The 26,150-nt window shown below is 38.6% G+C and overlaps 1 protein-coding gene and 1 long non-coding RNA gene across 2 annotated transcripts in view; both read left to right on the top strand.

The window, feature by feature from the left end:
• LOC130215122 (rap guanine nucleotide exchange factor 6) overlaps window positions 1-26,150 on the top strand; it is a 96,957-nt gene that overhangs the window by 32,807 nt on the left and 38,000 nt on the right. The gene's annotated exons all lie outside the window — the stretch shown is intronic.
• LOC130215123 (uncharacterized) lies at window positions 837-8,713 on the top strand. Its single transcript, XR_008835664.1, has 3 exons — window positions 837-1,469; window positions 1,684-1,785; window positions 8,266-8,713. It is a non-coding gene; the product is annotated as an uncharacterized LOC130215123 (long non-coding RNA).

Raw genomic sequence — 26,150 nt, 5'->3', positions numbered from 1 at the left:
CCATTTAGAAACAGGTGATTAATAATTACATGAACATATGATCTCATACAGCCGTCCCCCCCACTTTTAAAATGTCCCCTATGCCCCTGCCTCAGCTCCACACCCATGCCCGCCTCAGCTTCCCTCCACACCTAGGCCCGCCTCAGCTTCGCTCCACACACAGGCCCGCTCCAGCTCCGCTCCATGCCCAGGCCCACAGCAGTAGAAAATAATGTGAAACACTCTTAAGATCACTTAATGTGAAAACGTGCTTAAAGTACTAAGACCCAAATTCAGCATACACTAAATTACTATGTATTCGCGATGCAACTTCATAAACAGATAAGCCAACAAACCATTGATAAGACTAATGCAATGCCATGTTATGCAATGCCTGTTTCAGTTTTAAAATGGTCATGTGTTCAGAATAAAGGCTCTCAAAGGTGTGGGAGAGTTTTGGTTTATGCTTCAGTAAATCAAAAATAAATCAAAAAATAAATATAGCCTAATTAACAAATTTTTATGCAAAATAATTATTTTTATTTTTTATTTCCATTGTTAAAAAGGAATCATGGACACAAATGAACATTAATTTCTGTGTTTTGCATCAGACATAAATCAATTTAATGTGGGTCTAAACAAAACACTGACAATAGATGGTCAGAACAGAAAGCCTGATGAGTACAATGAAACAATCCCGATCAGTGTGTTAACCTGACTTCAGAAGTCCCCACCGCGACCACCCCTCCCCCGCTGGATGATGCAATCGCGCGCGGCCGCCATTTTAGTTTCTAATTGAAGCGGTGCAGGTAGCGCAGAACACACTAACGCGAGCGCGACGCAACAGGACACATCATCAGAGAGTTCATCGAGTGAAGAACGCATGATGGAGGGAAAAAGGTAAGACTTGTTATATAAATATCATGTTAAATTTAGAATTCTGTTTATTGACTGACCATTTAACAGATACTGTTAAGATTGCTTTGGGTAAATAACAAGGCTAACGTTAGTTGTTCACTTTTAAGGTTAACTAATGTTAGCAAGCATATTGATTTGTGTCGTAATTAACTTTCAGTACATTAACTGAGAACTATTTGAAGGCCTTAACCTAAAAGCACGTTTGTTGTAAACATTTTTCATACACTATAAGGTAATAATTAAAACTAATGTGCTTTAAAGATTTTCCAGTGTCATATTCATAATTGAAAAGTTTAAACTTGGAGGTTATGTTAGTAATGCTGGCTCCAAGTTCACGCCTGCGTTAGAATTGGCGTGATTATTAACTGTTTATTTCTTCAGTGGAATTCGTGCTCCAAAAGACAGTATAAACATGTTTTGTTAACGTAAGAGTAAGTTAATTAATTTAATACTAGCCGCTTCTAGTTGTATATCACACGTGGCCTAATGCTGAGTTTAGTATGTGTACATTTATTAATATTTTACTTTGCTTCCATATAGATTAAACAAAGAGACATTCGGCTATACAGAAGGTAATTCTTATTTGTTTATCTTGTATTTGTTATTAATTTCATGTTTTTATTTCATTATCTTCAATAATTAAACATTAGTTTGTATAATATTGCAGTTAAACTGTTCACATCGTAAGTTGTTCATTTTATGACAAGTTTTACAAGTCATATTTTCATGTCAATTATTAATTGTATTATTATTATTAAAAAAAAACATATTAATCTTTTTGTCCAGGACATGGATAGTGACGCAGACGCTGTAATCCTAGAATTACCCGGTTCTTCATCATCAAGAGCCTGTGATGTCCCAGAGCAAAGGAGGACAGAGAGTGTATTTGTAAGTTTCTCACTCATGTGTGTGTGCTGATCATTTTGTCTAAAGACTACATTTAGTGTACAGTTCCTGTTGTATTGCTGAGATTGTTCATTAACTGTCATTTGTTATCCATGCTATGAGCTTTTTAACACATCAGCTCTATTTATCAAAGCTTAGACATTAGGGATAGCTCACCAAAACCTAAAACATTCTTCCAATTATTTACCCTCCCTTAGGGGTGGGATGATAACCGCATCACCGCCTTACCGCCATAATGAGATGTCAACCGTGGTGATGTGGCTATTACCGTCATCACCGCCCATTTTAGTTTAGTATTTATTTTTACTTGTGAATCTTTCAGGATTGTATAGAAAAACAGAATAAACTAAAAAGGAATAAAAGGCCTGACCTGAGTATTTTCCACTTAAATTACAAATTTAGATTATTAAACGAAAACACTGAATCCTTTTTAATAACCAGCATAGGCTGTTTTTATTTGAAGCTTATTTTAGTAAAGCAGACCTACTAACTCAAATCAATCGCTCCACAGAAAATAAGCATTTTACCGCACCGCTGTAATTTCTATATATCCCAGTCCTTTTATCAACATGTTTAATACAAGTCATTATTTTAAAGATTATGACTTGAGAATATGATTTTACCTCAGCGCTGCACTTTTCTCCTTCGCCCTCGCGCTGAGTTTAGGTGACGGAGTGTTGTGAAGTAGTTAAACTCTCCTCAGTTTAATTTACAGTGTCAAACTGGCACAGGAATATCAGTATATTAATATAGGCTTTGCTAAAAGGCTGGTCAAATGTGGGTATTTTTTTTACAGAAGCTATAAACAGACGCGCATGCTGCGACCACGGTGATGAGTCAACAATCGCAAATATTTGACTTATTTAAAGTAGGCTATAGGCTATAGCATATAATGATTTTGTGTAAAGACATTTATAAAAACATGTAGCTAATGTATCACAGGGGTTTGTGTAGCAATTACAGTGGAGCATTAATTAAATCCTTTTTTCCCGTGGAGCGAAACAAACACTGCACAGTTGTGTAGCGGATGGAGATGCACAAAAATATACAATTCAGATATTTTCGTCAGAAGAAAAATATTCTTTGAACGAATTTTGTTTTGTACAATTTGTATCTTAGTTTTTGTGGGTCAGTTATTTACAAAATAAACAAGAATAACTAATAAACTTTGAGGTGAAGCGATGTGCCTCAGGGTCCACTATGCCGCGGCCAAAACACAAACTGGTCTGTTAAATACAATCGTAATATAAATAAAATAAAAGTGAAATATTCAGTTTGGAATATTGAATCTTTGTTAACTGCATGATCCGAATTAAAATAGCAGCCTATATTAACACTCTTTATGACAAACATCCATTGATCGATCAGTTTTGCTTTAGTTTAATCAAAGCGTTTGAACTTTTTGATATTTTAGGCAGAGTGGTCTGCTTAACCAATGATTGAACTTATCCACCTGCGACCCACCCATAATTAAACATCATGTAGGCGAGCTGGCTTATTGATTACCTGAACCGTTTATTAACGGCTGCACCAGCATAACAGAGATCTGCGTATTAATAGCAGCACCAGCAGATATAAGAGAGTTTGTTTCATAACAGCGTTTTATGCTTTATAAATATCCAATATTAAGAGAGTGACTCCATAAAGTACATAACCTGCGCACACATGATTATTACTTTAATGTGTAAAGTCATGGATGCATCTCACAGCGCAAAGCATAACTTGTCCTTTAAATGTCCATGCTTAATATGTCATTGATGAGGTCTATCTATTGAAAGGGTTACCTACAATGGAGTATATATAGGCTATATATGTGCTACATAGCAGGGACGTTAAGGTTGTAGGTAACCCTTTCAGTAGATAGGCCCTGAGGCACATCGCTTCACCTCAAAGTTTATTAGTTATTCTTGTTTTATTTTGTACATAACCGACCGACAAAAACTAAGATTGAAATTGTACAAAACGAAATGCGTTAATTGTAAAAAAATATCTGAATTGTATATTTTGTGCGTCTCCATCCGCTACACAACTGTGCAGTGTTTGTTTCGCTCCACGGGAAAAAAGGATAATGCTCGACTGTAATTGCTGCTACACAAACCCCTGTGATATATTGGCTACATTTTTATAAACTTCTTTACACACAATTATTATATGCTATAGCCTACTTGAAATAAGTCAAAATATATGCGATTGTTGACTCATCACCGTGGTCGCAGCATGCGCGTCTGTTTATAGCTTCTGTAAAAAAAGACCCACATTTGACCAGCCTTTTAGCAAAGCCTATATTAATATACTGATATTCCTGTGCCAGTTTGACACTGTAAATTAAACTGAGGAGAGTTTAACTATTTCACAACACTCCGTCACCTGAACTCAGCGCGAAGGAGAAGGAGAAAAGTGCAGCGCTGAGGTAAAATCATATTCTCAAGTCATAATCTTTAAAATAATGACTTGTATTAAACATGTTGATAAAAGGACTGGGATATATAGAAATTACAGCGGTGCGGTAAAATGCTTATTTTCTGTTGAGCGATTTTATATATATATATATATATAAAAACACATGGTTTCCGCTACATTCATTCTTCCATGGCGGGGCGCCACGCCAGGATTCATCCCGCCACGGCTACATTACAGCTTCTCATTCAAAACATTCTATTATTTTAATAGCGGGAGATAATCACACCAAAATGTATTAAAAGGTAAGTGAATTATAACAGCGCAAACTTTTCTGTAACCGTAGTAGTGCTGTGCGTCATTTGTTTAACCCTTTAAGGTTAAGTGCTGACTGGCTGGCTGACTGACAGGTGCGTGATGCGTGAGGCCAGCAAACACGACGTATAGCCGTTTTACTTTATTTCAGGACGCATTATTACCGGAGGCATTCATACATATTCCTAGAAAATCTAATAAAGGCTGGAGACATACTCGTTACATAAACGCACTAAATCGCAGCTCAGCAGCGTTTATTTGATAGTTTATTTGATAGCGCACAAGACGAGCTGCGTGCTCTTAAAGCGGCTTATATTTGACAGGAAGGCAAGACGTTTTGTGGTAGATCTGTGTAAAAAAGGCCATATATGTATATATGTATATACATGTATGTATATGTATGTATGTGTATATATATATATGTATATATATATATATATATATATATATATATATATATATATATATATATATATATATATATATATATGTATATATATATGTATGTATGTGTATATATATGTGTATATATATATATATATATATATATATATATATGTATATATATGTTTATATATATATATATATATAAAATGTATACATATATTTGCACGGTTAACCGACATACCGCATGACTTTTTGCTTCATCACCGCGTTAACAGAAAATCTGTTACCGTCACAGCCCTACCCTCCCTTCACTTGTTCTGTTTGTCTTTTTCTTCTATTGAACACAAAAGAAGATATGTTGAAGAATATTGGAAACCTATAACCATTGACCATTTTTTCATTCATTCATTTTCTTTTCGTCTTAGTCCCTTTATTAATCTTGGGTCGCCACAGCAGAATGAACCGCCAATTTATCCAGCAAGTTTTTACGCAGCGGATACGCTTCCAGCCACAACCCATCTCTGGGAAACATCCAAACACACTCATTCACACTCATACACTATAGAAAATTTAGCTTACCCAATTCACCTGTACCGCGTGTCTTTAGACTGTGGGGGAAACCGGAGAAAACCTATGCGAACGCAGGGAGAACATGCAAACTCCATACAGAAACGCCAACTGACCCGGCCGAGGTTCTAACCAGCGACCTTCTTGCTGTGAGGCGACAGCACTACCTACTGCGCCACTGCGTCATCTTTGACCATTTTTTATTTATTTATTTGTTTGTTTGTTTGCCGCATGTACTCGTGTGCGATTGGAAAACTAGTGTAATGGTGGCATGCCATCTTTACCAGACTCGGGCAAAGTCCGCCTCTCCATTCACTCCGTCCCAAAGCCCTAGCTGGCCCTCTTTGGCCTAAGGTATTCGGCGGGCCAAACAAGGCTGGCCGCTGGCCCAGAGGAAGCCCTGCTTTGGCCCGATCAGGCCCCGGAAGTGAAAGTGGAAATGCAACTGACCCTGGCTCGCTCGCTTTAGGTGCAATAGTGGAAACGCGACAATTGAAAGTGTGAGCTTAGGGTATTTATCTAAGCGCATGTAGCAAGTGCACATAGGGGATGTCCAAAATCACTCATGCTCATTTAATGACAGAAAAAAATTCACTTTTAATTTAATCTATATTATTATTTTATTTAACAAACCAGTTTGTGTTCTGGCCGCGGAATCATAGCAGACCTTGTGTTGACGCACTTACTTTATCTCAGATGTTATTCATTTTTCTTGTTTATTTTGTAGATAATTAGCCAACAAAAATATACCAAACAAAATCTGTTCCAAAAAGATAATTTTTCCAACAAAAATTGGCTAATATGAAGTGTTGTAGCATAGGTATATTTTTGTTCGTGCCGGTGTGCTACACAGCTGTGCACTTGGATGATTTGTTTTGCTCTATGGAAAATAAGCATTTAATTAATGCTCTACGTAATTGTTGTATCACCAACCTCTGTCACATATTTGCTACATTTTTAATCTAAGTCATCATTTTAAAGATTATGTCTTAAGCATCTGATTTTACCTCGGTTTTGTGCGCTTTTTCTTCATCTCACTCGCGGCGAGTTCATGTGAGGGAGTGTTTTCTTATGTAAAACATTTAGTTATGTTGCAGTTTAGTTTTATTATTAACATCAAACTGGCAGAGAAATATCGGGTTTGAACGTCTGTTTTTTTTATCGGCAATGAAGGACATGTATTACAGATTTTAAATGAAGTATCTCATTAAAGAGGAATGAGCTTGACAATAACAGATTCTATCAATGTGGTAATGAATGCTCTTAATGTAGCAGTTTTGACAGCAAACATCAAGTGTTTATTGGAATTCTGTCATCTGTCATAATTCTGTTCTTTACAGAAGCTTTAAACAGATGCACGTGCGCTGATTCAGCTATGCCGAGGCGCATTTATTGAGCAAAGGCTACTATATGAGTTTTTATTTTTTTAATATACTGTTTTATTACTTAAAATAACTCACATTTTTATATTTACAATCTGTATATAAAATAAATGCCTAGCTTAGATAGCGGTGATCATTATGCCAGAATCATTTGGCATTGCATTAGCTTATTCTTCAGGTCACATTCTTTAATTAAAGCGATGTATTTTAGTCATTGCATTTAGTCATTAAACGATGATAATAAATAAGCAATTGTTGCTTTTTTCGATCTTACTACACTTATTTAAAAAAAAAAACATTTTCTTTGGGTGGTGATGCTTACGTATTGAATCTAAATTACACATCATAAAACATCTCGCATTATTGAGGATCAGTAATAATCAGAACCGATTATTATGTACTGACTTGATTTATCTTTTATGCGTTACATGGCGGTAGCTTACTATGGTGGGGAGGAGACTGCGAATACTTAAAACGCACAATTCACTGCTTGTTAGTTTGCAGGACAGTCTTTCACTGACAGGGAAGTAGCCTACATCAGAACCCAACTAGGAAAAAATGAAAGTTAAAACTCTCTCACTCTCTGAGTCCCGTTTGACCTGCTGGCGTGTTTGTGAGGTAACATTTTATCTCCTCTCTCAGCTGTTACAACAATAATGTTGTTAGAGTTTTCTCCATCTCGTCGCTGTCTAATGGATCAGCTGATCGCCGCGGTCGTTTAACATCAGTTAAACAGTGAACCGCGACAGAGCCGTGCTGACCGTTAGAGCCAATCGCAGCCTTTTCTGTTAAGCGCGTGATCAATCATAGTGTTTAAGAACTCGTTCAACAACGCTTAAAAAGCAAGCAAGATTATATTTACATTAGTTTATTTGCTTTAAATGCTCATTTTGTTCTGTGCATGTACTTGAGTGTTGTTTGATGCATTCAAAAAGCGTGTTTTCTTTGAGCAGGTAAAATTACAGCTACAGTACATATATCTGACTGCTTGTAATAAAGGACAAAATTGCATTACAAAAAATATATAAATATATATATGAATTATACATTTTAATACAAGAATTATTGTTGCTAAGTAAAATATCAAACTGTTTATGAAAGGCATTGTCAATGCTCAGATATTGAATTGAACCGAATCGATGGCATTATATCTTAACCGAACTGTAAGACCACTGTAGGTTCACACCCCTAAATACAATCACAGGTTTTGGTGACCATGCCTGCAGCTACACTGAATGCAGTCTGTTTAAATAAAGATGTTAATAGGTTTTAAAACCTTGTAGGTCTCGATAGTAATGGTCAGGTGCTCCTCTACCTTATATTGAATACAGAAGTTCTAATGTACATTTAAAAAGCTGTGTGTCGAAAGATTGTTTGTCTTAAAAGCTGAAGTAAAATTCTTTTTATTTTATAGGTGCCTCAAGATACCCCAAATAAAGAAAGTGGAAAGTCTGAAGAGGAGGTAAAGGCAGTGGAAAGAGAACTTTTGGACTGCATCACTTCTGGCACGGTACCTGGTAAAAAGAAGTGTGAAGACTGCATCAGGTCAGCGCCTCGAATCCATAAGCTCAGAACGTGGGAATCGGTCAAATTTTACAATAACAATGTACTTACATTTTAAATTTACATTTACATAAAAATTGGCCCATGAGGCAATTTGTTCCGGCCCTCCAAATAATGTGACCAAGACATCAAAAATAAATTTATTTCAGTTGAAAAACAGCCGCTATAGTTATGAAGGGATGTGCGTTTGTTCAATATAGCACGAGCTGCAGATGAAGACCACGCAGAGAGTGAGTCTCCTGACAAGCGAGTGGCACGAGCAGTTGAAAACATTTGGATACTTAATCTTGAAGGCTTCTCAACACTGCATTTCTGTTGCACGGAATGAAACTGCTGCAACTAAACAAAGTTATGCCAGCTGTGCGCTAGTCTAAAGTTCCGAGTTTATATACCAAGGCTAATACGCACGCACACTGGATTAACTATAGCAGCGGGTCGTTCACATATCAATTCGAGTTCGATATTTCCAGTATTAGAATATATGCCAATATGCGTGCGCAAGCGCCTTCCAGACGCACTGAGTAGAAAACATCTCACACCGTAGCGGTGAGAGTTGTGCGTGGCTTTCAGTGCAATGTAAACAAAAGAAATGTTAGACGAATTATTATAAATTATTCAAATGATTATGCATGTTAGACTGAAGATAATAACAGTTTTTTTAAGTACTTTCCTAATATACAGCTTAAATTTACATTAGAACCGTGAAACCATGATTATTCTTCAGACTATATAATCGTAGAACCAAAATCTATAATTGTTGCATCTGTAATTGTTACGCAGTTCAAAACATAACATGAATGTGTCTGAATGTAGAAGAAGCCTACTTGAGCAATGCACTGCTTTTGTTGTGCTCTGGAATACAACATCTGAATATGTTTGTAAATAATCCTATTGTACAGTGCAGTGATGTTATGTAGTTTCAAAATACAATATATTAACATTTTAATGTAGAAAACAATCAGTCATTTCTGTTGAGCACATGTAAACAATGACAAATCAGCGCTGTTAAAGAATATGCTCAAATGTTAGCAGGAAATGGACATTTTTAGAATACAGATTGGTACCAAACACTTTTTTTCAATACAGATTGGTACCAAACCCCAATTTGTACAATGAGATTTCCAAATGTTGTACTACAGTGAAAATGTTTGCCTAAATGAAATGTGAAATAAAGTTCAGGGCAAATGATTTTTGCCAAAGAACAGTTTATTGAATGAAATTCATTTGAATTTTAACGCATTTGCAGTACAGTTGCGCATTATCCATCCAAAACAGATTTAGCATGGGCTTACTCTATTAATGTCCCTTATTTGTGTTCTGTAGATCGTGTGTTTTCCTGACAGCTGAATGCTGGACTCATGAAAAATAATCTTAATGTTTTTATTCACCAAAACTAAATTACTTTAATTAAGTCAGAACAGACAGAATTGGTGTTAGCACAAGCACCGCTTGCTGTGAGGTAAGAGTGAACAACTGGCTGGTGATTTGGCAGCCTTCCTCAAACAGTTATGTGGACAATTTCTGATTTACTTTGTGTATTGCTTGAAGGTGGCTATGGGTGTATGTTTGATGTGAGGTCCCCACCGGTAACCTTTAACACACACACACACGGACATGAATTATTCATAAATTAGCATATCAAAACATTACGTCAGAGGTCCCCAGTAGGCTGTTCTACCTGACCAGGCCCCCACCAGTGGGCAAAATATCAGGTCAGTCTTCTGGGGCTTAAACTAAAGTTTTCAAGTGATATTTAGCATAACAGCTGAAAATGGAGTGTGAATCTGTTTTTACCTTGTCTGTAGACCACTCAGAAAGGGTGGTTCCCACCAGGCTGCATTTTGTCATGTGTCCCCACTCAGTAGCAAATGCAAGTATGCGTGTGTGTGTGTGTGTGTGTGTGTGTGTGTGTGTGCGTGTGTGTGTGTGTGTGTGTGTGTGTGTGCGCTCCACTAAAATCTGAAGAGCGATTCAAACACACACACACACACACACACACACACACACACACAGCAGATCAGTGTTTTACATTTCTCACATCCGTGTGTGGTTCAGTGTGAGGATGGCTAATTATGTTCACCACACAGAAATACCATTTCAGAAGACTTAAAATAGTTTGAAGAAGTGTTTGCTTCTGCAAGATGTGTGTCAGGTTGTACATGTTGTGTGTGTGTTTAGAGAAATGGCTTGGACAGTGAGAAACAGTGGAGAATTGCAGACTGTAAGCATCTTTACTAGTTGTATGTCTGTACAGTGCAGACTATCTCGCAGCGTCAAACGGCATTTGATTTTTTCAACGTGTCGAGCTGTGGGACGGGATGGTGATGACGTAGCTGACGTGGTTTGTTAACTTAGACAACCTGTAATTTTGAGTTCTCCTACTTCTTACTTGGAAATAACATCTAAATGCCACTAGAATCCGCAGATCTGACCTGTGAACTCACGAAGAGGCCTGATGTGTCATTTAACATCACATAGATGACAGCATTTCTGTTCTACATTAGCCAGATTAGCATGGACACTGCAGAGATACCCTAACATGAAACATTCATTCATTCATTTTCCTTCAGCTTAGTTCCTTATTTATCACGGGTCGCCACAGCGGAATGAACTGCCAATTATTCCGCCATAAGTTTTACATCTTTGAAATTCCCCTATAGCGCATGTGTTTGCGCTGTGGGGGAAACCGGAGCACCCGGAGGAAACCCACGCCAACACGGGGAGAGCATGCAAACTCCACATAGAAACGCTAATTGGCCCAGCCGGCACATATTAACCCCACCTATTTTGACACACATATGTATACGCATATACTGTATAAACACATTAATGCATTCTTATTAAATACTTATTAAATATGAAACTCTTCAGGATGCTTCAGTGTGTGTGTGTCAGCAGCAGTGTTGATGTGCTGTAGTGGAGATGAGCTGCTGTGACTCCAGTGGAGGCAGAACCGCTGGCTGTAGTGTCTTCAGTGTAGTGAAGTCTCTGCCAGCCTGAACTCTCTCAGCAAACACACATGAGGAGGAGCTCTGCGGCGGCTGCTGTGTGTGCTGCGCTAATTTTAGACCATGACATCATGGTGGTCCGCGAGACCCTCCCAGCTCCATACACTCACAGCAGAGGACTGGTCTCTCTCTGTGTGTGTGTCTGCAAAAAAAAATGCTTTTCTTACTTAGAGGTTTTGTCTTGTTTCTAGGCAAGGCAAGTTTATTTCTATAGCACATTTGCGTCCCAAGTCTGATGCTGTACAAGGTGAGCTACCAAGCACACTGACCGTGATGGAGAAGCCGTCCATAAAGAGTAGTTGTGCCAAAAAGAAACAAGTTGTCTGCGTCATCATATCATCCTGTAGCGTTCGTTTTACACACTAAATGCAGCTGGACATCTGCCAGAGCAGCCTGATGTCACGAGAAAACGTTAGTATTTTACGTTTTGTCAGTTTAGTGGCTAATTCTTATGAATTTGAGTTCAGTCGTATGAAATTGTACGGTTTTAAAAAGGAGGCGTGGCACCTAACCCCACCCCTAAACCCAACCGTCATTGGGAGATGAGCAAATCGTACGAATTAGATCGCACGAATTCATACGAATTAGCCACTAAATCAAAAAGTTACGAACTGCCGTGAGATTGTGTTGGGCAGAGCACATATTTCACTGTTCCCAGAAATATAGCCCTGAGCACATATCCACAATTGATAGTTTTCACATGACGCCACAGCATTAGAGGGACGCCCCCTGGTGGACAAAACATTACTACCTCTTGCAGGAAGGAGAAATGTATGGATGTGTGCTGAATGTTAGCATCATTGACCAATAACAATCTTTGCTGCTATAGCTGTCAGTGTGTTTGTGTTTCTATTGTAATTAGCAGGTTAAGTGTGATTAAAGAATAAACTAACATGCAAGTTATAAACAGCAGAAGTGAAGCAATAGATTTTCCCAACCAGCGAATATTAATGTAAGCAAAAGAAACGATCATTAAAGATGAACACTTATGCTCTATAACACCGTCACTATTGACTGAATCTCTGAGGAATATCCACAAGATAAAGGTAAACATGGCTGGACTGTAGCTCTGACAGGGACCTGAGGGATTAAATGACTGGAAAAAAACAGCAGAATATGGATCACGACTGCTCAAAATGTTCAGTTTATGATCATATCTCTGTATCGTTCTGTTGAATGTGATTAACAGATGTAAATGTGACTGCGTTTGTGCTGCGCTTCTATGAAGATCTCAGTGTAGCCGCCATTACGGCTCAGTGTTTTCTTGCCCACCAGGTCTCTGAAAATGTCAATGATCTTGTGTTGCCCGTACGCTAGCATGACTTATTGATAATAGGACTTTTTTAAAATGTAAATGAGTTGAGAAATCTTGAGGTGTTCTCCTGTCGGTGTAAACGCTGAATAATCAGAGCAGCTGTTCGTGAATGAGAGCTGCTGATATTACTGTCTGCCAGAGCTCACAGACTACAGTATGGCTGACCACCAGAGTCCTGACGGAGAATGAAGCGCCAGCATCCAGACACACTCATGAACACTCACACACACATACCCACCCATCGACCCACCAACACACACAAAAACACATGCAAACACACATACAAACACACAGACACACACTCACTCTCTCTTTCTCTCTCACACACACACACACACACTGTCAGACAGGAAACACATCCTGTCTGTCATCTGTTTACTGTCTTCATGTGCACCGCAGCGCTGTTTCTGTGCTCAGTAAACGTGACTAAAGCAGGTCAGCTGTGCGCACACACACACACACACACACACACACACACACACACACACACTTACACTTTTACAACATTTGCCTGATTAATGATCATGTAAGTATGACATTGTCAGTTCATACAGACAGCTAAAGTCAGAATTACTGTCTTACTGTGAATCTTCTTCCAATATTCCCTGATGATGTTTCTCAGATTGAGGAATTTCTCACAGTATTTCCTCTAATATTTGTTCTTCTGCAGAAAGTCTTATTTGTTTTATTTCAGCTAGAATAAAAGCAGTTTTTAATAGTTTTAAAGCCATTTTAAGGTCAATATTATTAGCCCCTTCAGCAATATTAGTGTTGGATTGTCTCCAGAATAAACCACTGTTATACAATGACTTGCCTAATTACCCTAACTTTACCCTAATTACCCTAGTGAAGCCTTTAAATGTCACTTTAAGCTGAATACTAGTGTCTTGAAGAATATCTAGTCTAATATTATGTGCTGTCATCATGACAGAGAGAAAATACATCAGTTATTAGAGATGAATTATTAAAGCTATTGTGATCAGAAAAATCTCTGTTAAACAACATTTGGGAATAATTAAAAAGAGTAAAAGATTCACATGAAGGAGAATCATTTTGACTTTAGCTGTATTTACTCTACAGGACTGAAAGAAATGAGTTATATTTGGAATGTTTATTATTATTATTTGGCGGTTCATTCCGCTGTGGCGACCCCTGATAAATAAGGGAGTAAGCCGAAGGAAAATTAATTATAATTATTCATTCATTCATTTTCTTTTCAGCTTAGTCCCTTGCTCAATCAGGGGCCGCCACAGCGGAATGAACCACCAACTTATCCAGCATATGTTTTTCACAACGGATGCCCTTCCAGCCGCAACCCAATTATTATTATTATTAATGTAAAATGTGTATTTTTTTCTTCCTGAACTATTATTAATCAGGCAAATAGGTTAAGCAGAGCGTTTCCTGTTGGTTGAGTGAGTATTAGTAGGTCGGCATGTGTTGAAAATGTCAGATAATCAACCAGTGAAGGTTGTGTCTTCTTCTTCTTTGACATTGCTCTAATAGAGCACACTGCATGCATCATGTTGCATAAGAATCCACACATTACCAATATAATATTACAGCTCTTTCAGGCTGAGCTTTAATAAATAAATAATAATAATCAATGTTTATAATAAAAAATAATATATTCCCGGCTGGGTCAGTGTGTGTTTCTGTGTGGAGTTTGCATGTTCTCCCCGTGTTGGCTTGGGGTTGGCGGGCTCCGGCATCCCCCACAGTCCAAACACATGCGCCATAGGGGAACTGATTAACTAAATTGGCCGTAGAGTGTGTATGTGGGTGTTTCCCAGTACTGGGTTGCAGCTAGAAGGGCATCCACTGTGTAAAACATATGACGGAATAGTTAACGGTTCATTCCACTGTGGTGACCCCTGATAATCAGGGACTAAGCTGAAGGAAAATGAATGAAAATTGTGTGATTAGTGGATGTTTTACCACGTGAATATGATCGTTCTGCTCTTCACACCAGCAGAATTTAATATGAAAACAGTTTAATATGTTTAATATGAAAACATGAATATGCATGTCAAGGTTTGATGCCTGATGTTTGGGTGAAGATGCGCAATGAAGGTCTTAAAAAGACCCAAAGCCTGCAGAGTCTCCATCTCAGGGTGTTTCCCGCATCAGCATCTGATCTGAGATCTGCAGCAGCCCATAACAACCGGGAAGCTCCATGTGCTGCGCTCCCATTGGCTGCCTGCGAAAGAGATGATGTCATGCTTCAGCTTCTGAGGAGAGCAAAGCAGATGCACATAATCAAAGAGAGAGAGGTGTGTGTGTGTGTGTGTGTGTGTGTGTGTGTGTGTGTGTGTGTGTGTACGTACGTATGTGTGTGTGTATACTTTATGTGTGTGAGCATGTGCATATGTGTATGTTCATATGTGTGGGTCTGTCTGTGTTTACTTTGTGTGTGTGTGAGTATGTGCATGTGTGTCTGTGTGTGTGTGCATGTGTGTGTGTGTTTACTTTGTGTGTGTGTGTGTGTGTTTACTTTGTGTGTGTGTGATAATGTGCATGTGTGTGTGTGTGTGTGTTTACTTTGTGTGTGTGTGAGTATGTGCATGTGTGTCTGTGTGTGTGTGTGTGTGTGTGTGTGTTTACTTTGTGTGTGTGTGTGTGTGTGTTTACTTTGTGTGTGTGTGATAATGTGCATGTGTGTGTGTGTGTGTGTTTACTTTGTGTGTGTGTGAGTATGTGCATGTGTGTCTGTGTGTGTGTGTGTGTGTTTACTTTGTGTGTGTGTATACTTTGTGCTTCAGCATGTGTATGTGTGTATGTTCAAATGTGTCCATGTCTGTGTGTTTACTGCGTGTGTGTGTGTGTGCGCATGTTTGTGTATGTGTGTATACTTTATGTTTGTGAGCATGTGCATGTGTGTAGGTGTGTGTGTGTGTGTGTGTGTGTGTGTGTGTGTGTGTGTGTGTGTGTGCGTGCGTGCGTGCGTGCGTGCGTGCGTGCGTGCGTGCGTGCGTGCGTGCGTGCGTGCGTGCGTGCGTGCGTGCGTGCGTGTGTGTGTGTGTGTTTGGACTATATTTGCATGTACATGTGTTTGTGTGCATGTGGGTGTGTGTGTGCGTGTGTGTGTGTGTGTGTTGTCTGCTTGTCTCTCACTCTTCTCCTCATCTGTTTACTCTCAGACTCCTGACAGATGCAGACACGTGTGCTGCTGAACTCATGCATTATCATAACCAGTCCCGCCGCTAATGTATGCGCGATGTCATTGTGTGTGTGTGTGTGTGTGTGTGTGCGCACGCTGGTCAATAAATGCGCTCGTGTTTCCTCCAATAACGCAGAGCCCCTCCCCCTCCCCTCCCTCCGCTCAGGTGATGATGTCATGCTTTCTGCCAGATCCGTCCTCAGCCTCCAATCGATGGCTGTGTCTGCAGAGAGTGTGTGTGTGTGTGTGTGTGTGTGCAGGGATGCGGAGCTGGATTCTGCCGCTCTGCATTGTGGAGACCTGCGGAGAGTTGTGCTTTGCTGGAGTGAAGAGGAAGTTTCGCAGAGCGCTGATGCTTCTCTGTGGATCCTCTAATGCCTGACTCTCCTGCTTTTTGACCTCAAGTGTGTGTGTGTGTGTGTGTGTGTGTGTGTGAGCATCCGAGATTTCTTTCACTGGGAAGTTTGCATCTGTTATTTGGGAAATGGCTTTCCTGGTGCGTTGCTATGCCAACTGCCTGCAGCCGTGGTCCTCCAAAGTAAGTGATGTCATCATTAAACCGCTGCTGTGTGTGTGTGTGTGTGTGTGTGTGTGTGTGTTAGGAGACGCGTGCTGCTGCAGATGCCAATGCAGTTTGATTGTGTGTTTTTCGTGCATCTTTGCTCTTCTGCCTGTTGAATATTGCTCCTGATTTTAATCTCAGATGATGAAGAAGATGATGATGATGATGATGATGAGGATTTGTGTTTAGTTCAGTAAAGCTGTTATTGATCTGCTGCTTGATCAGCTTCTTCTTTTCTGTTTTATGCGTGTGTTTTAGCTTTTTGCTATATACTGTAAGATGCCTGTGAATGCTTTGAATCTTGTTTAAATATTAAATGACATTAATAATAATAATAATAATAATAATAATAATAATAATAATTATGATACTCATTAATTTTGATGTTATCTTCATTATTATAATTGCTTTATTATTATGATTATTATTATCATTATTATTGCTGCTAATTTATTATTAATATTATTATTATAATCATTATTATTGTTATTAATATCAATATTATTATTGTTATTATTATTATTATTGTTGTTGTTGTTATTATAAGCATTATTATTATCATTATTATTGTTATTATAATTATTGTTGTTGTTATAACCATTATTATTATTATTATTATTATTATTATTATTATTATTATAACCATTATTATTATTATTATTATTATTATAACCATTATTATTATTATTATTATTATTATTATTATTATTATTATTACTATTATTATTATTATTATTATTATTGTTATTATAACCATTATTATTATTATTATTATTATTATTATTATTATTATAACCATTATTATTATTATTATTATTATTATTATTATTATTATTATTATTATTATAACCATTATTATTATTATTATTATTGTTATTATAACCATTATTATTATTATTATTATTATTATTATTATAACCATTATTATTATTATTATTATTATTATTATTATAACCATTATTATTATTATTATTATTATTGTTATTATAACCATTATTATTATTATTATTATTTTAACTATTATTATTATTATAACCATTATTATAACCATTATTTTAACCATTATTGTTATGATTATTGTTGTTGTTGTTATTATAAGCATTATTATTATCATTATTATTGTTATTATAATTATTGTTGTTATTATAACCATTATTATTATTATTGTTGTTGTTGTTGTTGTTATAACCATTATTATTGTTATTATAACCTTCATTATTATTATTATTATTATTATAACCATTATTATTCATTCATTCATTCATTTTCTTTTCAGCTTAGCCCCTTTATTAATCCGGGGTCGCCACAGCGGAATAAACCACCAACTTATCAAGCATATGTTTTACGCAGCGGATGCCCTTCCAGCCGCAACCCATCACTGGGAAACACCCATACACTCTCACTCATACACTACGTACAATTTAGCCTTCACAGTTCCCCTATACCGCATGTGTTTGGACTGTGGGGGAAACCGGAGCACCCGGAGGAAACCCACGCCAACACAGGGAGAACATGCAAACTCCACACAGAAACACCAACTGACCCAGCTGAGGCTTGAACCAGCGACCTTCTTGCTGTGAGGCGACAACGCCTCCCACTGCACCACTGCATCGCCCCGTTATTATTATTATTATTATTATTATTATTATTATTATCTGTTGTCAGGGAGAAATGAAAGAAAGCTGTTTTTCAGACGCTCATTTGACCAATTTAGGAGTTCTGGTGGTGGAAACGATGATCTTCCCCAAATAAAGCACCAGAAAAGTGCTGTATATAAATGTAGTGAGTTATTATTATCATTATTTCTGTATGAGAGCTGGGTGTTTGGATCATTGAGTGTGTTGTTTTCTGAGCATCTCTGACTGCAGATGTCCCTGTATAAATAATCAAAGGTGTTTCCCCATCCCTGCCCATCTGTTATTGTTCAGTTCAGCGAATCGTCCGCTGTGATTGTCTGAGAGTGACGTGGAGCGGCTCAAGCTGTCAGTGTTTCACTCTCCATCACAGTGTGTGTGACTCTGAGTGATCATTGACTCTTAGTGTTATCTGAAATCACACCTCACACTGCATCAGTCTGAGACACTCTGGATGGAGACGACTGGATGGTGGAAAGTGGGCGAGACTCAGTTATTACGTCATGATGAATGATTATGAAGGATATCATGGAAGTCTGTGTGTTAGTGTGTGTTTTAAGCTCTGGGCTTCCCATCTTCATCAAGCACTCTTGCATTATTGAGACTTTACAGACATCAGTGCACATCCACACTTCACCGTTGCACTAAAGGCTCCAGGACTGACCTTATTCTTCACATGTGAGCAGCTGCAGCCATTGCCATGTTTTGTTCTTGGCTCTTCCAGTCTCGTTCACTTCCATTGGTTTTTAGACATTAAAAACGGCTTGTTTTGCTGCTTGATGCTGCAAATGATTCATTATATTATTCTCCTTTTTGTCTACACTAGGCCTGTCACAATAATCAATATATGGGCTTATCGCACAACACATCGACATGACCTCAATCATGCATGGTGATGCAGTATATATATCGCCCATACATAAAAACCAGGTCTAGCAATATTTCAGCTGACTGTGCAACATCTCTCTCTGTTGGAGGAGTCAGTGTCAGTATGGTTAAAAACACTGTAGTAAACTACTGTAGTATATAGCCATCATGTGGGTGTCTGACAGCTGAGAATAGATCTGGCAGCAGATATCGCAGCCTCTGTTACTCTTTCTCTTGCACATTTTAGTCAGCGATTATCATTCATTTATTTAGGATGTGCGGTTTCACATTCTGACTCCAGTGCCTGATTATTACATTGTTAAAATGACTATAATTACGGTGTAATGTCTCGGCTGTGTTTTTATAACTGGCGCTTCCTTTGTTTTCATTCTCCTGGCTTGTTGCAGGAGTGAGTGACGTATCTCTGTAAGCCAATAGCGTTCTGCTGTGCGTCTAGCTCCGCCTTTTGGTACGTTTTGTCCTGCTAGTTACCCTTTGCAAAGGGTGACCAAAAAGTGGTACGGTACGGTTCGCTTTTAGGTACCTTTTGACAGTGGAAACGGCCATAAAAGCGAACTGAACTGAACCACACCGTGCCGTACCACTCAGTGGAAATGGGCCAGAAGATACCTGTTTAAAGTCCACGTTAACTGGAAGCCTCGACTGTGTTTGTTTGTTGTTTTTTCCTTATTGTGTCTATATTGTTCCTAGAGAAACGTAATATTAACTGTACAAGTTATTGTTTATTGTTATTAAAGGTTTGAATGATCAGGCACCCAATTACATTAGTGAGCGTCTTCACTAGCATACTTTATCTCGGCCTCTTCGTTCAGCTCAGCAGTTCCAGCTAGGTGTTCCTAAGCCTGGATTAAAATCAAAAGGAGACGGGGCTTTTTCTGCTGCAGCCCCTCATCCCTTGGTGCTTTTAAGTCTCATTTAATAAGTCATCTTCTGTCTCTAGCATTTGATTGTAATTAATTTCATTAGTTTACATGTACAAGTGTAGATTTTGTGTGTTGGTTAATTTGTAAAGCACTTTGGTCAACATTTGTTGTTTTTAAATGTGCTATCTAAATAAAGCAAGCGAAAACAAACAACTGAGAAAGCAGTGGGCGTGGCTTGTTTTTTCTACTGCGAGCTGATTGGATGTAGTAAAGTTGGCGTTTCATGCAGAAAGATGGGGGAAAGTGTTTGGGGAGAGTTATTACAACATAACAGACTCCTCCTCCTCACCACCATTTCTGTTTGATGTCAAAACTGACAAGTGAAGAGGCGTGGTTAAATATGTTAGCCCCGCCCAACACCTCAGACACACCTAATCTGAGAACCTACCTGAAAGCAAAAATTCCAATTAAAGATTATAAGAGCAACCTATTGTTTCAGTCTTAATGACATGCACGGATGAACTGATCAGCACTGAACTAACAACATGAGCTGACAACATCAATAAAAAGTTTTGATTTCATTTGTACTTTAAGTGTCACACAACAACACTGGCAGCTGAGAGAGAAGCCATCATCTGAGAAACAGCCTTCTCCACGAGGGAAGCACCACTGCGACACGGCACATTGCTTTATATTAGGCAGTGAATGGACAGTGCGGGGGTCTTAAAAACGATTAAAAGTTGATCAATCAATTTAGAGAAATCAATAGCCCCTAACATTGATATCAAATCATTGTGATGTGCACTATATTTGTGTAATTTCCATATATTATGCAGCCCTAAATATGGCTTAACCCTCAGAGCGCAGAGGTATGGATATGATGTGTTATTAAAGGAAATTAAAATAAAAATTGTATTTCAGATTATTTTGTGTGTAATCATGTTTGCACTGTGATCTTCAGTGTTTTTGTTAGATCAGTTCATCAGTTTTGTCTTTGGTACTGACTAATCTAATGTGCATGTACAGATATATTACTGTAAAGCCTCCTGTAGAGAATATTACAGTAAAAGAGAGATCTGTGCGGGGTCACTCATTTCAGCTCAGCACTGTATGTCAAAAAGCTCTTGGTAAATCTTGATGTAAACAGAGGACAGTGTCTTCAGTCAATGTAGGAAGACAGTAAAGGATGCGCAGGATCCGTGCTGTACAGTGATCGTTCAGCTCGTGATGTTCCAGCGAGCGGCTCCGGCTCATGCTGTGCTCTGATTGGTCCAGCTGGAAGAGATCCATCATTCATAATTCAGCATCCAGTAATTGGCCTCAGCTTTGTGTCTCTGGGCTCCATTAGTGTCCCGCGGTCTGGCCATCTTTGAACTTGGCAGCGTTATTCCAGAATAAACCTCTGAAAGCCTCCAGCAGATAGAGTTCCCTCTCTGTGTGCTTAGATGACGGGCGGTGTTGCTTCTCAAAAATCAGATGCTTTATTTTAGTGGCCTATCCTGCATGTGGAGAGCAGTGTTCAGCTCAAAACCGAGATCATTCATTTATTTATTATTAACCCTGTGCTGTTGGGTCGTTTTCATCCACTCTGGCCTGATTTTAAGTCTTAATTTGACCACGACTTTCTCTGTGTTTCAGCAAATGGAATTAGTTTTTTGACAAATCTTATTACGGCACATATTATGGGAAAATGCTAGGAAAATTTTCCAAAACACAACTATACACTCGGGGCAGATTGTGTGGTGTTGGTGCTGTTTTTCCTCCATTGACCTCCATTATAAGCACATTTTCTGATTGTAAAGCCATGACAGCAGATAATCCTGCATTCTTGATTGTTGTTGGGTTTCCCTGTTGTGAAGAGGGACAGTGTGGAAAAATCTTTCTCTGATACAATTTTGTCTTCGTATACATTTTATATTTGTATATATTAATTGATATTCAGATTCATATTAGTGTTGAAAGCATCGTTTACACCTGTCCTTTTCACAATTAGATAGCTGCCCCATCAGAAGAAACATATAAAGTGCAATAATCTTAATCCAAAGTGAAAACTAGATTACTTTACTTGTTTTAAAGGGCACCTGCTTTACCTCTTTAAGATTTAAGATCAGTCTTTTGTGTCTCCAGAATGTGTCTGTGAGGTTTCAGCTCAAAACACCCATCAGATTATTGATTAGACCTTTCAGAAGTTTGTAATTTTCAGCTCTGAGCATCTTGTAGCTGTTTTTGTGGCCTGTGCCTTTAATACTGGTTCTCCCAACCCACCATGGGTGGCTAAGGGTTAGGGTTCTGACTGCATCAGATAAACAGCACATGAATGAAGCAGATCTCACGTAACGTCTGTGAGAAATACTACAGTAAGAACTTTCCCAATGATTATTGGATGGATTTGTTGTGGAGTTGCAACGATGAGTCACACACAATGTCATTACAAAGTTCACAAACAAACACAGACATACACACACACAGCGTGCGCGTTTAGCTTTGCACTGTTTTTGCACGGCAAATGTCACAGGATCCACGTTAATATCCACTGCTGTATGGAGATCTGTTATGTTAATGTACAAAATAAACCTGATTTAACGTCTACAAACCAGGATTGAAGCGTCTTCTTTTATAACTGTACTGACATGCGGCTGTGGTGATGAAGTAAAGATGGTAAAATGGCTGTAATTCATTAACATGCTCTGTTTTAAACACGTGTTAAACTTGTGAAACTCATTCTTGATCACATTTGATGATGATTGATGATCACAGAGAGCTGAACAGATCCTGTTTTGTTGATATGATTATGTTAATACGAGGCTGTCAATCAATTAGGTGGGCGGGGAAACCACACTTCTATGTCACGTTGCGGTCGGCCTCAAAATGGGAGGGATTTGGGTCCTATTTTAACATCAGGAAATTTAAAAAAGAGACGTATTGTGTTTCTATCACTCCAGTGTGACTGTGGACACACCATACCTGCACACATCTCTGTCCAAACAGCTCACAGAAGAGGATTTTCATCATATCTGCCCTTTAAGGAGAAACTCTCTTCATTTTGACTCGTTATTTCTGAAAACTCTAGAAAATGCTTCTTGATTTGAGAATTCTCCGATAATTGGACTATAAACAGAACTAAAACTTTAAATAAGGAAAGTATTTCTGCAGCGCAGTGAAGTGTGAGTCTCTGAGATGTGTGTTCGTTGTGTTTAGTGGATTCTTTCTCTGTGTTAGTGTGTGTCAGCAGAACAGCCTCAGTGTAAGTGCAGCAGTGTTCTTCTTCTCCAGCTTAATTGAGCGGTGTAAAGGGAACGTGTTGAGGCTAATGCTGAGAGTATTGATCCCGATCGCTCACCTTCCTGTCCACACGACACCCTAAACCTCCCCGGACAGCAGATAAAAGCTCTGCGCATCTGCTGGAGGATATTCAGACACTGAGACTCTGCACTCGCTGATGGACAGATCAGAATTATTACACAGTTATAGCACTTTCCTTTCAGTGATATATAACATTACAATATATGATATAGTGCTCAACTAATCACGATTAACTGCATCCAAAACAAAAGTTTGTTTTGACATAATGTATATATATATATATAAATGTGTGTGTGTATTGTGTATAGTTATTCTGTATAGATATATATAAATACACTCCTGCATGCATATATTTGACAAAATGTTTATTTATATTTAGATATTATATATATATATGTGTGTGTGTGTGTGTGCGTGCGTGCGTGCGTGTGTGCGTGCGTGCGTGCGTGCGTGCGTGTGTGTGCACTCTCAATGAAATGCTAAAGGCTTTTGCTCTAATGAAACATATTAAAGCACACATCAAAGCTCTTGAACATTATTAATCAGGCTGCTGAGTGACTGAGGTTGTTGGTTTGCACTCAGTCTCAGTTCTGACTTTCGTTTTTAAGCCGTCTGCTGCTTATTTTATTTTCAAGGTGTGAGGTGGACTGCTGCTCTTTCAGTAGTATGGCTATTAATGTCATTCAAAATGGTGTTTAAACTCACATTGGGGGCATTTAACACTGAATAAAGCAGATAATCAGTTCCTGAGATGGTCATTGTCAGAGTAGTTGATGCTGCTGTTCAGCTGTGACGTTGTAAAACAGAAACTAGTTTGTAAAATTAGAAATTTTGCACGTTGCTTCATGACAAAAACAACCTTCAACATGGAAACGAGAGCTTTCATCGTGTGATTTTACTGTACTTGTGTTACAATTACTCTGGTATTTTGTGCGAGTGAGGTTGCACTGCTGACTGTGGACTGAGGTCAGAGGTCATCTGTGGAGTGTCTGGAGTGTGAAGGTGCCGTACGGATGCTCTGTTTACTCTTAACACATGCTGTGAGCTGACAGCTGCTTTACCCTCGGCACAGCACTGGCTCCATACACACACCATAAACACACTGCCTCCATACACACACTATTAACACACTGCCTCTATATACACACCATAAACACACTGCCTCCATACAGACACTATTAACACACTGCCTCCATACACACACTATTAACACACTGCCTCCATACACACACCATAAACACACTGCCTCCATACACACACCATAAACACACTGCCTCTATATACACACTATAAACACACTGCCTCCATACACACACTATTAACACACTGCCTCCATACACACACTATAAACACACTGCCTCCATACACACACTATTAACACACTGCCTCTATATACACACTATTAACACACTGCCTCTATACACACACTATTAACACACTGCACTTGAAAAATGACCCTAACATCTGTGGTAAAAATGAGACATGTAAATGAAAACATGTAACCTGGTTAACGATAAGTTTCTTTAATATACACGGATAATAATTGATTTTTACTAAAATCCCCGTGTGACACTTCACTTTTTATGCTCTTTTGTTGACGTTACAGGCGTCACAATGGCTCAGTGGTGTTGCACTGTTGCCTCACAGCAAGAAGGCATGTAAAAATGTAAAACAGGAAATACATTAGGACCATTGTCATTGTATACATTCCTCAAAATGGTTTATATGAAAAACAACTCCCAGAAGTCTTTGCTCTCACACACCAGTTCCTGATTCCCCCTAATTACACACAAACACACAGCTGAAGCTCATGATGGACTGATTAGTAGGAAGAAACCTCATTCACACACACACTGCTGAGTCTTGTGATCTGTAAGTGAGCATAACGAAGTGTTTTCCTTGTCTTGCCTTCTGTGTTGACCTTCGCTTTCTTTTACTGTTTTCCCCCAGTTTCTGTTTAACGGAGAGCAGATTTCTCCAGCACATCTCTAATCATAAGAGTTTAATAACTCATCTCTAATAACTGATGTCTTTCCTCTCTATCATGATGACAGCACATAATATTAGACTAGATATTCTTCAAGACACTAGTATTCAGCTTACAGTCACATTTAAAGGCTTCACTAGGGTAATTAGGGTAAAGTTAGGGTAATTAGGCAAGTCATTGTATAACAGTGGTTTATTCTGGAGACAATCCAACACTAATATTGCTGAAGGGGGCTAATAATATTGAGCTTAAAATGGCTTTAAAACTATTAAAAACTGCTTTTATTCTAGCTGAAATAAAACAAATAAGACTTTCTCCAGAAGAACAAATATTAGAGGAAATACTGTGAGAAATTCCTCAATCTGAGAAACATCGTCTGGGGAATATTTGAAGATATAATAAACTCACAGGAGGGTGAATAATTCTGACTTCAGCTGTATATTTAGATCGATTTCTTCATGCTCTGAAAGATACCTCATAACAACATAAAGACTGTCCCTCTCAGCTGCCGTAGTTGCACCACCGCTTCCCTTTAAAGCATGTTCTGCAATGTTTTGTCGTGGCTGAGCCCAGCGCTGACTTCAACACTCTTGGTTCTGATGTTGTTTTCTGCTCGCGCCCTAAACAGTAAACAAGTGAACACAGGGATGTGTCTGATCTTCATCTTGATGTCACGGTCAGTCTAGACGTGAGTGCGGTGGGATGAATAATTCAGCGGCATTCCCACAAGGACAGAGCTGAAACCTGCTCGATAAAGCTTCAGCTCCGTCTGTTCTTTCTTTAGGGTTACAGTCAGTCTGTTGATGTGTTGATGAGCCTCGTCAACACTGTGAATAAAGCAGCGTGTCCATCAGTGCTGCACAGGAGAGCATCACCTCCTCAGCTCCTGCTGCTCCTGCACAGATATCACTGAGAGAAGTGGAGTCTGCTGCACTGCTGGGATTCTCCACTGTGCTGTTTCTTCTCCTCTAATAAATGAGTCAGAACACCAAGACCAAACACAATGAACACGGTGG

This window comes from Danio aesculapii, chromosome 21, assembly GCF_903798145.1.
Source record: "Danio aesculapii chromosome 21, fDanAes4.1, whole genome shotgun sequence".
NCBI lineage: Eukaryota > Metazoa > Chordata > Actinopteri > Cypriniformes > Danionidae > Danio > Danio aesculapii.
This window is presented reverse-complemented; position numbering and strand designations above follow the sequence as displayed.